The 15198-nt window shown below is 36.3% G+C and overlaps 1 pseudogene; it reads right to left on the reverse strand.

Annotated features, from left to right (window-relative positions):
- Positions 1 to 699: 699 nt before the first annotated feature.
- On the reverse strand, positions 700 to 841 carry LOC123845121 (small nucleolar RNA SNORA62/SNORA6 family; annotated as a pseudogene).
- Positions 842 to 15198: the final 14357 nt, after the last annotated feature.

Genomic DNA, 15198 nt, shown 5'->3' on the forward strand with positions numbered 1-15198 from the left:
TTATTTTGAGAGGCTGTCAGGTTATTCCTTTAAAAAAATTTTATATAACCATAGATGGCAGGATTTTATTTTATTTATTTATTTTTTTTACAAACTTTATTTTCCGTCAACCTTTTCCATTTCTATTTCCATTTTGTTTGCCTTTGTGGAAGAGCAGCTTAAGACCACTCAGTGGTTGTTCCTACCCATTCAGTGGCCTGAGCAGTGGGAGCTGCAGACCAGTCTTCAGTGGCCAGCTGGGCGCTCCAGTCTTCAGTAGGGAACTGCTGAACAGGCACCGAGGGCACCTGCATGCCTTCCGACCAGTCTGCGACTTCAGGCTGAGTAGCAGTGAGCTCAGGAGCTGGAGCCGTCCATTCACCCTGAAATTCCTCCTTGGTCACAGCCTTTTCAGCAGCGGCCTGCTCTTCCTTTTCAATCTCTTCAGGATCTCTGTAGAAGTAGAGATCAGGCATGACCATCCATGGGTGTTCTTGGGAAATGGTGCCACGCATGCGCAGAACTTCCCTGGCCAGCATCCGCCACATCAGACCCACTGAGTGAGCTCCCTTTTTAGGACCTTATAGCAGGATTCATCAAGTTGCTTTGAAAATCGAAAAGGTCCAGTAACGTGTGAGGCCCAAGCAGTTAAGAAATATGGAGAAAAGAAAATACCATTTAAAAAAGGATTTCTCCTTAAAGCTGACACATTTGAATTATACTTGTAGCAAGAATTACTATCAAACTCCACTCATTGGGCCAGAGACCTCTGTGGTCTTGCCCCTCGTGTAGCACACCCCCTACACTTGTGAGTTCATCAGCCAGCCAGCGGCCTCAACTCCAAGCTCTAACAATGTGCAGGATGACAGGATTTTAAAATGCTTTTTTTTCTTTAGTATTTTTTTTAATTTTTATCTTGAAATAGTTTCAGATTAATAAGAATTTGCAACAGTGGTACAAAATATAGTATAAAATTTCCATATACCTTTTATTCAACTTCCCTAAATATTAATATTTTACTTAAATACAGTACAATTTTCAAAATCAGGAAATTAACATTAATACTATACTATTAACTAATCTACATACATTATTCAACTTTTGCCAATTATCCCATAAATGCCCATTTTATGGTCCAGGATCTAGATTATGATTAAATCAATAATGATTAAATTCATATACATATAAATGCCACAGAAGTGACATTGTAATTTTCTCAATTCATTGTATTTGGAGTCTATGATGTTGATGTAGCTTATTTCTGGTGATGTTAATTTTGATCACTTGGTTAAGGTAGTGTCTAATGGATTTCTGTACTATAAAGGGACTATTTTTCCCTTTGTATTTAATTAGTATCTTATAAAGAGATACTTTAAAACTATGTAAATACCCTGTACCTTATCCTATGTTAACCCACTAATTTCCAAATGAACTTTTTTATTTCCATCATTTTTTGACATTTATTAATTAAAATTTTGTAAAGAAGAGAGACCTAAAGACACATGCAGATTAAAAGTGAAGGGATAAGAAAACATTTATTATGTAAATGGAAGTGAAAAGAAAGCCAGGGTAACAATACATATGTTGGACAAAATAGACTCTAAAATAAACAAAACAGAGGATCATAGAGGAAGAGGGGGAAAAAATAAAACAAGATGAAACCAGAGAGGGAGACAAACCATAAGAGACTCTTAATCATAGGAAACAAACCGAGGGTTGCTCAGGGTTGAGGGGAGTGGAGGCATGAGGTAACTGGGTGATAGACATTAAGGAGGGCATGTGATATAATGAGCACTGGGTATTATATAAGGCTGATGGATCACAGACGTGTACCTCTGAAACCAATAATATATTATATGTTAATTTAAAAAAATAGACTCCAAAACAAAGACTGTAACAAGAGACAAAGAAAGACACTATATAATCATAAAGGGAACAATCCAACAAAAAGGTATAACAATTATAAATATGTATGTGCCCATTATGGGAGCACCCAAATACATAAAGCAGCTAATAACAAGCATAAAATATTTGATACTAATACAATAATAGTAGGGTACTTTAATACCCCACTTAACATCAGTGGAGAGATCATCCTAACAGAAAATCAACAAAGAAACAGTGGCTTTCAATGGCACATTGGGCCAGATGACTCTAACAGATATATTCAGAATAGTCCATCCTAAAACAGTAGAATACACATTCTCTTCAACTGCACATGGAACATTCTCCAGAATAGATTACATATTAGGCCACAACACAACTCTCAACAAATTCAAAAAGACTGAAGTCATACCATGCATCTTTTTCAACCACAGTAGTATGAAACTAGAAATCACTCACAAGAAAAAATCTAGAAAGAACACAAATACATGGAGGTTAAATAACATGCTACTAAACAATGAAAGAGTTGACCAAGAAATCAAAGAGGAAATAAAAAAGTACATGAAGACAAATGAAAATGAAAACACAATGACCTAAAATCTTAGGGATGCAGCAAAAGCTGTTCTAAGAGGGAAGTTTATAGCAATATAGGCCTACCTTAAGAAACAAAAAATAATCTCAAATAACCTACCCTTATACCTAAGGGAGCTAGGAAAAGAAGAACAAACAAAATCCAAAATGAGCAGAAGGAAGGAAATAATAACAGAACAGAACAGAAATAAATAGTATAGAAACTATAAATAAATAAATAAATAAATTAATTAATTAATAAATAAATTAAAAAAAAATAGAACAGATCAATGAAACCAGGAGCTGGTTCTTTGAGAAGATCAACAAAATTGATAAACATTTAGTCAGACTCATGAGAGAGAGCGAGAACTCCAAATCAGAAATGAAAGAGGAGAAATAACTGACACCAGAGAAATACAAAGGATTATAAGAGAATACTATGAAAGGGCACCTGGGTGGCTCAGATGGTTAGGCGTCTGCCTTCAGCTCGGGTCATGATCCCAGGGTCCTGGGATCGAGTCCCGCATCGGGCTCCCTGCTCCTTGGGAGCCTGCTTCTCCCTCTGCTTCTCTCTCTCTCTCTCTGTCTCTCATGAATAAATAAATAAAATCTTTAAAAAAAAAAAGAGAATACTATGAAAAATTATATGCCAAAACAAATTGGATAACCTAGAACAAATGGAAATATATAACCTCCCAAAACTGAGTCAGGAAGAAATGGAACATTTGAACAGACTAATTACCAGCAATGAAATTAAATTAGTAATAAAAAAAAAACTCCCAACAAATAAAAATCCACTACCAGATGGCTTCACAGGTAAATTCTACCAAACATATAAAGAAGAGTTAATGTCTATTCTCAAACTATTCCAAAAAAGAGAAGAAGAAAGATAGTTTCCACATTAATTCCATAAGAACAACATTACCCTGATACCAAAACCAGATAAAGACACTACCAAAAATGAGAACTAAAGGCCAATATCTCTGATTTACATAGATGCAAATATCCTCAACAAAATAGTAGGAAACTGAATCCAACAATACATTTTTAAAAATCATTCACCATGATCAAGTGGGATTTATTCCTAGGATGCAAGAGTGGTTCAGTATTCGCAAATCAATCAACATGATACATCACATCAACAGGACAAAGGATAAAAACCTTACGATTATCTCAGTGGATGCAGAAAAAGCATTTGACAAAGTGCAACATCCATCCATGATAAAAACCCTCAACGCAATAGTTTTAAAGGGAACATACTTCAATATAACAAAGGTCATATATGAAAAATCCACAGTGCACATCATAATGGGAAAAACTAAGAGCTTTCCCCCTAAGGTCTAGAACAAGACAAGGATATCCACTCACCACCTTTATTCAACATAGTATTGGAAGTCCTAGACACAGCAATCAGACACAAAACGAAATTAAAGGCATCCAAATTGGTAAGGAAAAAGTACAACTGACTATTTGCAGATGACATGATACTATATATAGAAAACTCTGGAAACTCCACCAAAAAACTTCTAGAACTGATAAATGAATTCAGTAAAGTCACAGGATATAAAATCAATATACAGAAATCTGGGGTATTTCTATACACAAATGATGAAGCAGCAGAAAGATAAATATGTGTTTTATTAATCTAAATAAATTCAACCTTAAAACAAAACAAAAAAGCTCATTTACAGTTGCACCAAAAATAATAAAATACCTAGGAATAAACTTAACCAGAAAGTACTGAAAGATCTGTACTCTGGAAACTATAAAACATTGATGAAAGAAGTTGAAGATGACACAAAGAAGTGGAAAGACATTCTTTGCTCATGGATTAGAAGAACAAATATTATTAAAGTGTCCATAATACTCAAAGCAATCTACAGATTTAATGCAATCCTTATCAAAATGCCAACAGTATTTCTCACAGAACTAGAACAAATAATCCTAAAATTTATGCGGAACCACAAAAGACTCCAAATAGCCAAAGCAATTTTGAAAACAAAAACAAAACTGGAGGTATCACAATCCCAGATTTAAGATATGCTACAAAGCTGAGGAATCAAAACAGTAAGTAAGGTACTGGCACAAAAATAGGACACATAGATCAATGGAACAGAATGGAGAGCCCAGAAATAAATCCATGATTATATAGTCAATTAATCTTCAACAAAGGAGGCAAGAAAATGCAATGGGAAGAAGACAGTTTGTCTCTTCAACAAATGTGTGGGAAAATTGGACAGCCACATGCAAAGAATGAAACTGGACCACTTTCTTACACCATATGAAAAAAGAAATTAGAAATGAACTAAGGACCTCTATGTGAGACTTGAAACCATAAAAATCCTAGAAGAGAGGATAGGCAGTAATTTCGCTGACTTCAGCTATAGGAACATTTTTCTAGATATGTCTCCTGAGGCAAGGGAAACAAAAGCAAAAACAAACTATTGGGACTACCTCTAAAAGCTTCTGCACAGCAAAGAAAACAACAAAACTAAAAGACAGCCTACTAAATGGGAGAAGTTATTTGTAAATGACACACCCAATAAAGGGTTAGTATTCAAAATATATAAAGAACTTATTAAAGTCAACACTGAAAAAACAAATCAATGAAAAAAATGAGCAGAAGACATTAACAGACATTTGTCCAAAGAAGACAATACAGATGACACATGAAAAGATGCTCAACACCACTAGTCATCAGGGAAATACAAATCAAAACCACAATAAGGTATCACCTCACACCTGTCAGAATGGCTAAAATAAAAAACATAAGAAACAACAAGTGTTGGCGAAAATATGGAGAAAAAGGAACCCTTGTGCACTCTTGGTGGGAATGCAAACAGGTGCAGCCACTATGCAAAACAGTATGGAGTTTCCTCAAAAAATTAAGAATAGAACTACCCTATGATCCAGTAATTCCACTATTGAGTATTTACCCAAAGAATACAAGAACACTAATCAAAAAGATATATGCAGCCCTATGTTTATTATAGCATTATAATATGCTATGTTTATTATGTTTGTTATAGCCAAATTATGGAAGCAGCCCAAGTGTCTACCAATAAATGAATGGATAAAGAAGGTGTGGTATATATCTATACAATGGAATATTACTCAGCCATAAAAATGAATGAAATCTTCCATTTGCAACAACATGTATGGATCTAGAGAGTATAATGCTAAATGAAATAAATCAGAGAAAGACAAATACCATATGATTTCATTCATATGTGGAATTTAAGAAACAAAGAAAAAAAGAGATGAACCCAAACCAGACTCTTTAGAGAAGAAGAAACTGATGGCCAACAGAGGAGAGCGGGGGTGGGGGGGATGGGGGGAATAGATGATAAGAATTAAGGGTACACTTACCATGATGAGCGCTGAGTAATGTATAGAATTGTTGAATCACTATATTGTACACCTGCAATAATATAATATTGTATGTTAACTATACTGGAATTAAATAAAAAAGTGGGCTTGCTGAGTCAAAGGGTAAATGTAGATGTAACTTCTTAGGTATTGCCAAATTTCCCTCCCAAAAACTTGTACTAGTTTGCAGTCCTACTAGTAATGTATGAGAGTGCCTGTTTCTCTACAGAATGTGTTGTCATATTTTTAAATTGTTGCCAATCTGATAATTATATACCAGTATTGTTTTAATCTGTATTTCTCTAATTATGAATGAGGTTAAATACCTTTTCCTATATGCAGAGGTCATTTTTATAAGTTGTTTGTGAATTGCCTCCTCTTGCCTTTTCTCCATTTTAATGAGTTTTTAAAGATTCTTTTCCCCTCAGTTTTTAAGTTCATTATATATTAGCAATATTAGTATTCTATCTATAGTTAGAGCTATGTTGTAAACACTTTTTCAAAGTTTGTTATCTTTGACTTTATTTATGATTTTTTTGTCATACAGGTAAATTTTTATTTTTATATAGCTGGTTTTCAATATTTAAAAAATTGCCTCTGGGTTTGTGTCCTAGTTAGGAAATCTTTTCTTACACCAAGGTTGAGAAGGAATTTACCTATTCACCTGTGTTTTCTTCTAGTAAATAACAATTTTTTTTTTTTTTACATTTAGATCCCTGTTACATTTGGAGTTTATGCTCATGTATGGTGTGTGAAGTGTGGATCTAATTTTATTTTATTCCAAATGGCTATCCTGCTGTTTCAGAACAATCTATTAAAGTTACAGTATTTTTCCTAGTAATTTGTGATGCCGCCTTTACCGTATACTCAATTTCCATGTGTATCTTGGTCCATGTCTGGGTTTTCTTATCTATTCTCTTTGTTGGTCTGTTCATGCACCAGTACCACACCATTTTAATTACAAAGACTATATAGCATATTTTATGTTGATAAGAGCTATTCCTTCTTCCCAGTCTTTCCTTTTCAGTGTATTCTTGGATTTTCTTGCATGTTTGTCTTTCCACATGATTTTTTAAAAAATTTCTATTATGTTAATCACCATACATCATTAGTTTTTGATATAGTGTTCCATGATTCATTGTTTGTGTATAACACCCAGTGCTCCATGCAGAACGTGCCCTCTTTAATACCCATCACCAGGCTAACCCATCCTCCCACCCCCCTCCCCTCTAGAACCCTCAGTTTGTTTTTCAGAGTTCATCGTCTCTCATGGTTCATGTCCCCCTCCGATTTCTCCCATTCTTCCCCTCCTGCTATCTTCTTCTTTTTTTTTTTTTTTTAACATATATTGTATTATTTGTTTCAGAGGTACAGGTCTGTGATTCAACAGTCTTGCACAATTCACAGCACTCACCATAGCACATACCCTCCCCAGTGTCTATCACCCAGCCACCCCAACCCTCCACTGCCCACCGCTCCAGCAACCCTCAGTTTGTTTCCTGAGATTAAGAATTCCTCATATCAGTGAGGTCATATGATACATGTCTTTCTCTGAATGACTTATTTCGCTCAGCATAACACCCTCCAGTTCCATCCACGTCGTTGCAAATGGCAAGATCTCATTCCTTTTGATGGCTGCATAATATTCCATTGTGTGTGTGTGTGTGTGTGTGTATATATATATATATATATATACACCACATCTTTATCCATTCATCTGTCGATGGACATCTTCACTCTTTCCACAGTTTGGCTATTCCACATGATTTTTAATATCAACTTGTCTACCTCCATAAGAAAGCTTATTTGTGTCTTTCTTGGGATTGTATTAAATTTTACATTAACTTAGAAAGAATGGTCAATTTATGATATTGAGTCATGCTACCCCAAAACTGGGAGTGTTGGGGTGCCTGGGTGGCTGAATTGGTTAAAGCCTCCGACTTTTAATTTTTGGTTCAGGTCATGATCCTCAGGGTCATGAGACTGGGTCCCGTGTTGGGCTCTGAACTGAGCGTGGAGCCTGCTTAAGATTCTTTCCCTTTCCCTCTGCCTCTCCTCCTCCAGCTTGCACACTCTCTCTCTTAAAAAACAAAAACAAAAACAAAAATGGAGTGTCTTTCCATTTGTCCAGCTCTCCTTCTATAGCTTTCAGGGGTGTTTTCCTCACATCGTTTTTGCACCTTTCCTTTTACATTTATTCCGGAGTATTTAATCTTCTTTGTTGTTAATGTAAATGAAGTTTTTCTATGATTATGTCTTCTCATTAGTTATTATATGTGCATATGAAAAATAATTTCTGAATTCATTGCTTTTATCCTGCTACCTTTAACTTATTTTATCATCTGAGTTCATGCCTTTTCTTGACTTCAGCCAGAAATAAATTTTTATTGTGATAAGCCTTTGAGATTTGGTTCATTTGTTAACAGTAGTTAGCCAGTTTTGACTAATACAAGGCAGACATGATTTTAGTCCTATCTCGTAATAAAGAAACTGAGACCAGAGATATTGACAAATTTACCCAAAGTCACTTAGAGAGCAATGGGCAAAACTGGCCTTTTAATCAAGATCCTGTGCTATTAACCACTGCATAATACTCCCTCCTCAAGGTATGGGCTCCCCAAGTGTCTGTTAGTTTCTATTTGAAAAAGAGAAAAAGCAAGTTCATTCCTCATCCTCCTTTTCTTCATCTACTGTGACAGCCATATTAATTATAGGGAACTGAGTAGGAGTATGAGGAGGACTGATGATGAATGGATAATAGCAGTGGACTGAATCAGCAAGCCACACAGATTTAAGAGAAAGGGAGTTTCATTGAACTTCACAGACTTCATATAGATAGAAAACTATACAAGATTTTTTGGCTACAAAATTCATAAAAGCTCAGTTCTGGTCCACTTTCCAATTTGCTTCCAGTGTACGAGTGTTATTTTACAAAAATGAAAATAGTTAAATCATTCCCTTTCATTAGATTCAGTTTGGTCTCAGAATAAAGGCAGAACTTCACATGGCCCGGACTTCAGTCTTCAGGCTTAGCTCCATGCCATGCTTTACCACACTGCTGCTCTAGTCATAGTAAAGTACCTGCAGTACTTCATCCTGCATCCCATCCAGAAGCCTCTTCTCCAGGAGGCCTTTCCTGATCCCTGCCTTGTATACCCCTTGCATGCCTTCTGTAGGGACTTGTTCTAACCTTTATCACATTGCGTTTTATCACTTAACTGTCTTCAAAAACTCTTGATGGTATGGACTATTTTAATTTTAGATTCTAGATCCCAGTGCCATGTCTTATGTAATAGGCACTTAATATGTTTGTTGACTGACTGACTGACTGAATAAATATTATTTTCTTACCTTTTTTGATTTCATGGCACACTCTTATCTCTTCTTTAGATAGTTTCTTCTTCTTGCATGGGAAATGATTTTCCTATATCCTCAGGATTGTCATCACTGTGAGCTGTGGACTTTTTCAAACTTTCAAGAGAAACCTCAAATCTGTGATCTGAGGGTTTTTTTTTAAAGAAAATAATCAACTGACATATTTTTTCCACTTTCTCTCCTGTCTGGGAATGATTTGTAGCTGTCATTGGGATGAATAATCCTTGGCCTTTTATAAAATGCAAACCTGAAAATGTTCTTTGAAATCTGATCGTGCCATTTCTAAAAGGCATCACTTTCTGTCAAAAGTCTGGTCCAGCTCTGGCAATTGGTATTTTACAAGTATCAGATGTATTCTCTGAACTATTTTTCTTTACCTATGGTGGTGATAAGAGCTAGTTTTTATTGAGCTCCATCTGTGTATTAGACACTCTTCTAAACATATGACATATAGATTATTTTATGCAGCAGATTTAATTTTTCACCATATTCTCATAGATGAAGCTGATGCATGCAGAGCTTAAGTAACTTGCCCAATAGTAATAAAAGGAACTGAGATTAGATTTTCAGGGGAGCCAAATCCAGAGTTTTATTCTAAAATTGCACTTTCTTTGTCTATACTTCACCCTACTATGCCTCCTAGAATCTGTAAGGTTGTTTGTGTGCTACATGTATGCCTATTATTATCTCCCCAATAAGATCCGAAGATCTTTCTTTAGAGGGAGTGTCTTAGCTCTTTAGCCTCTACAATATGTCATATAGTGCTAGACACATTGTGTGGCCATTTCATAAATACACGCTCAGTTGCTTTGAAAAGTTTATTTAAATTCACCCCTAGTCTTATGAAATTGTATATAGGGATTTTAACAAGTTAGGATAAAATAGCATATTTTAAAAATCTCTAAATTTGTTGATCTAAGAGATGAATTTATGATTATTATTATAATAGATGCAATAGGAACTGAAGAAGGGGGGAAGATCCTCATGACATCGTCCATCGACTGTCTCTCTTTCCTATCAGGCTTCTACATGAATGTAATGATGCTTTGATGAATATTAATGAAACTGAGTGCCCTGTGACCTATTTGCTTTGTATCAACACTGATTAATAAAGCATTAATTTAACTTCTCTTTCATAGCTTCCTCTCCTGAGGGTCACAATTGTTTTCTGAAGGAGTAGGAAGCTTGTTATTACTGTATGAAGGTCTAACTGAATTCTTCTTTACCCCAAGAACACTCTCAACTAAGCTTGTGTACTCCATCTCTACTATAATGATGCATGTCTTCCTCAACTGGAATGCCACCCAATGCTTGGGAAGTTTAAATATTCCCCCATGCCACAGTGAATGGGGTTTTGGGAGGGCGTAGTGGTATCAACCATCAAGAAAATAATAACTGTTCACTACCAAGACCCTCTTTCCTTCACACCAATAGATCCCAGCAGACTACCAAAGTTGCCTGTACATGTCTGAATTTGCTGAATGTTTGTTTACAGAATAGATCTAGTAAGCTACAATTCCATTATTCTCTTAAACCAATGTCAAACTCAAGAAAGCAAAAGGGAAAATAAGTGTATATATCACTGCCTCAAAGCTTCTACAGTATAAGATTAAGTCTTCCCAGAAATTTGGCCACATTATCTTTTTTATTAATAACTGCTTATTCTAATCATTTTGGATTATAAAAACAATACATGTTTTTGGTAGAACTATTGCAAATCAGAAATCCATTTTTAAGTGTTTACTAATTCATAATCTCTTCACTCAAAGATACCCACTGTTAATATTTTGGTATGTGTATATGTGTGTGTGTGTGTGTGTGTATACACATATATTTTACACATATTACATATATATATTGCCAATAACTCAACTTTATATTATGGACATTTTTTAGATCACTTAAGATTATTCAATGACTTTTTAAAAAAGGTTTTACAATGTCTGTCGATAACTGTATAATGTTCTATTTAATGATCTGTCATTGCTGGATATTTTGATGCTTTCACTGAGTTGAACACCAGCTTGTATGCTCTCTGAATAAGAGCGGAAAGTCAATCATGAGCTGCATAAATACGGAGGGAGATTTTCTAAAGGAAGGAAGCAACAACCTTCATCTTCCCAATAAAATCCTGGAATTAAAATATAAAGTTCTTTTTTTTGTAAAAGGCCCCAGAACTCAGGTGCTTATCTGAGGTTTTTTTCAAAATAATTCAAGTCCAGTGGAGCTCCGTTCATGTCTGAAATCCCTCACCACTGTGCAAGAGTAGGAAAGTGACAGGAGTACATCTTTATCAGACTTACAACAACTTCATTTTCTTAAGCCAAGCTGTGAATATCACAAATACAACCTTACACGCAGTGCTTTGTTTGGCTGCTCCCAGTGGTTACCAACTGGTGGAAGGACTTAAGAGAATGAAAATTGGAGACAAAATCAAGAGACATTTTCACAACCTTAGAACTGGCACAGCCAAATCACCTCTACTTAGGCAAATAATTTACCTTTTCTATTACTGTGTGAAGTAAACACCTGTTTTGAGATATATTTACCCAGAAAAAACTGGTGACTAATTTGTTGGCTAAAAGATCACAAACTAAAAGGAATTAGATTAGTCCTAAAAGAAATTAGATTGGGGGATGGAGCAAGAAAAATAAAAGAAAAACTTCACTTGAGTATTCTCTACAATGAAGCATACAAGGCTTTTATAGCATGGAAGAGCAAATTAAAATATATACTATTTTATACCTATTAAACTGAAAAGGATTAAAATAATGAGTATGGGCAAAGATGTGGAGCAATGGAAACTCTCACACAGTGCTGGAAAATCACAGAGCAGTTATGTACAATCTTGTAAGCTAAAAGTATATATGCCCTTCAGTAGAGCTTAGGGAAAGCCAGAGAAAAATTAGGGTCTTTTTTAGTCTTGTCTTTTAACATAATGAGGTATAAATGAAGATGAAACTTCAAGGTGAGATGTCTTGCATCCTTGCTAAGGCTCAGGAGAAAGATTCTGGAGCACTGGCATACAAGGACAGAGCAGTGGAAACATCTTTCTCGGGCACAGGTAGTGAGGGGTGCATTGTCTATTGAGAACTTAAAAACAAATATAACCAACTAAAAGTCTGCTTTCTTATTATCATCCTGTGTCAACATTTCTAAATAGTATTCCTCCCTGAATAAAAGTCTAAGTTCTTTGCAATTATCGTGGTTATTGTATATTTTTAAACTACCTCATCCTTTCAGTATCATTGTTTTCTACATGGAAGTTAATTCAGAGAACTTTCAGTGATGTAGTCAATCCCTAATACTCAGCTACATAATACCTCAGGGAATAATGGGATTGAAGGGAGGTTTTCTAGAACAGAGTATAGTCCACCAAATTGGTAGATAAAGGGAAGGAGTCAGTGGAAAGGGATGGATTAAAGAGAAGGGGTAGTATATAATTAATGCATCAAAATCTATAGGCTTTTATAGTTGTGGCTCCCTTTGGTGACTCTGGGCCTGACCCTGACTTTGCTTGACTAATGAGACAATAACACACGTGATGCAGACAGAGACTTGTAAAGTGATTGTACACAGAGGCTTGCTCCCTTTTGGCCCTTTGGAGGCGGGTGCGGGGTGGGGGGGATTCTGCAATCACTAATACGTGAACAGGCCCTGGATGTTTCTGATGATGACACGTGGCCTAGCCACTTTTGTCACCCCAGTTGACATCAGGCCAATTTCCAGACATGTGAGTAGGGCTATTCCAGACCATCCAGTCCCAGATAGGTCTCCAGCTGGTCATGTGAGTGAGTACAGATACAATTAGCCAAACTGGCCCACATGAGCAGAAATATCCAGCCTACCTTTAGACTTGTGAGCAATACTCTACGATTGTTGTTTTAAGCCACCAGGTTTTGAGGTGATTTGTTACACAGCAAATACAAAGTCCTTGAGTAGGTGAGTAAGGATGGGATAGAAGGCAGAGGCAGAAGAGACAGATTAGTCTTGGATATGACATCATATATACATATGGATGTTCAAATCCTGTCCCCCACCCAAATACACATACCCTTTCCCCACTTCCTGTCAGGGTGAGGGAATAGAATGCAGGCAGCCTCTGAGCTGAAACTGCCTAAATTTAAATACTGGCTTTGTTCTTTACTGGCTGAATGATCTTGGGCACACATCTTACTCATCTGTAAAATTGAGATGATAGTATTTACCTCACAACATTGTTGAAAAGATTAAGTGATATTATGTGGATAAGGGCCTGGATCATAATAAATGTTTTTTTTAATTATGTTAATCACCATACATCATTAGTTTTTGACGTAGTGTTCCATGATTCATTGTTTGCATATAACATCCAGTGCTCCATGCAGAACGTGCCCTCTTTAATACCCATCACCAGGCTAACCCATCCCCCAACCCCCTCCCCTCTAGAATCCTCAGTTTGTTTTTCAGAGTCCATAGTCTCCCATGGTTTGTCTCCCCCTCTGATTTCCCCCCCTTCATTCTTCCCCTCCTGCTATCTTCTTCTTCTTCTTTTTTTTTTTTTTAACATATAATGTATTATTTGTTTCAGAGGTACAGGTCTGTGATTCAACAGTCTTAGACAATTCACAGTGCTCACCATAGCACATACCCTCCCCAGTGTCTATCACCCAGCCACCCGATCCCTCCCACCCCCCACCACTCCAGCACCCCTCAGTTTGTTTCCTGAGATTAAGAATTCCTCATATCAGTGAGGTCATAAGTGTTTTAAATGTTAGCTAAGTAAGTACCTGGGTGAAGATACGGCATAAACTGGAGATGAAATGATAGGGAGAGTTGAGAAAGTATCACAGAACATCAAAATTTTCAAGGATACAGGATGGTAAGATACCTTTAGAAAGTAAAAGAAAAAGATAGTAAAAGATACCTTTAAGAAGTAAAAGGTAGAACAGTAAGAATCTGAGGATTAAGAAGGTGATTGTGGAGGAATTTTTAAAAATGGTTGAATAACAATGATAGTCTAATTAGAGTTAAAAAGAACTCTATATGGAAGGCACACAGCACAGTTCCAATTTTCTACAACGGCTCAGTCGCTTAGGAGTAGAATTAGGGAGAGCAAGGAATGGGATCGTTGAATAGCAGATGGACAAAGAAGTGGGGTCGTGGGAGCTAATTCTAGTTGACCATACAGCCTGAGTTGGCCTGGAAGCAAGAGAGATCATAAAGGAACTGATTGCGAGAACAGAATGGGGTCAGAGAGCAAAGAGCAGGAGTCACGTAGACGTACTTGAAAGTAGGAAGCTGCCGCTTTCTTAGTTGTTGGGTAGTATCATTTTTACCCTTAGTGACTTGTTCCCTTGCCTAGAGCCAGTGGTCCCGTTAGCCTATGATTTTGCATAGTTTTTGTTCCAGAAGACATATTTTCTGCACTTTTTTAAGGAACACTAAACTATTTAAAAGAGAGCTCTGGTTTTAAAATCCAGCCAATCTTGAAGAATGTTGCTAGGGCTGATGTCAGAGTCTTTACTGCCTGAGCTCTCTTCTAGGATTTTTATGGTTTCAGGTCTCACATTTAGGTCTTTAACCCATTTTGAGTTTATGTTTGTGTATGTTGTAAGGAAGTGGTCCAGTTTCATTCTTTTGCATGTAGCTGACCTGTTTTGGTTGGAGCTAGAGAGTATAATGTTAAGCGAAATAAGTCAGTCTAAAAAAGACAAATATCATATGATTTCACTCACATGTGGAATTTAAGAAACAAAACAAATAAGCAAAGGAAAAAAGAGAGAAAAGAGACTCTCAACTACAGAGAACAAACTAATGGTGGCCAGAGGGAAGGGGGTGAACTGGGTGATGGGAATTATGGAGCACAATGTTGTGATGAACACTGGGAGATGTATAGAACTGTTGAATCACTGTGTTGTCCACCTGAAACTAATATAACACTGTATATTAACTATATTAGAATTAAAATTAAAATTTAAGAAAATCCAGCCAATCTTGGTGGCTCTCCTCTGAGGATACTGTGCCTATTAGAACATCTGT

The sequence above is a fragment of the Mirounga angustirostris genome, unplaced genomic scaffold (genome assembly GCF_029215605.1).
Source record: "Mirounga angustirostris isolate CCGP_5_RB_7025 unplaced genomic scaffold, mMirAng1.0.hap1 SCAF_5, whole genome shotgun sequence".
Lineage (NCBI taxonomy): Eukaryota > Metazoa > Chordata > Mammalia > Carnivora > Phocidae > Mirounga > Mirounga angustirostris.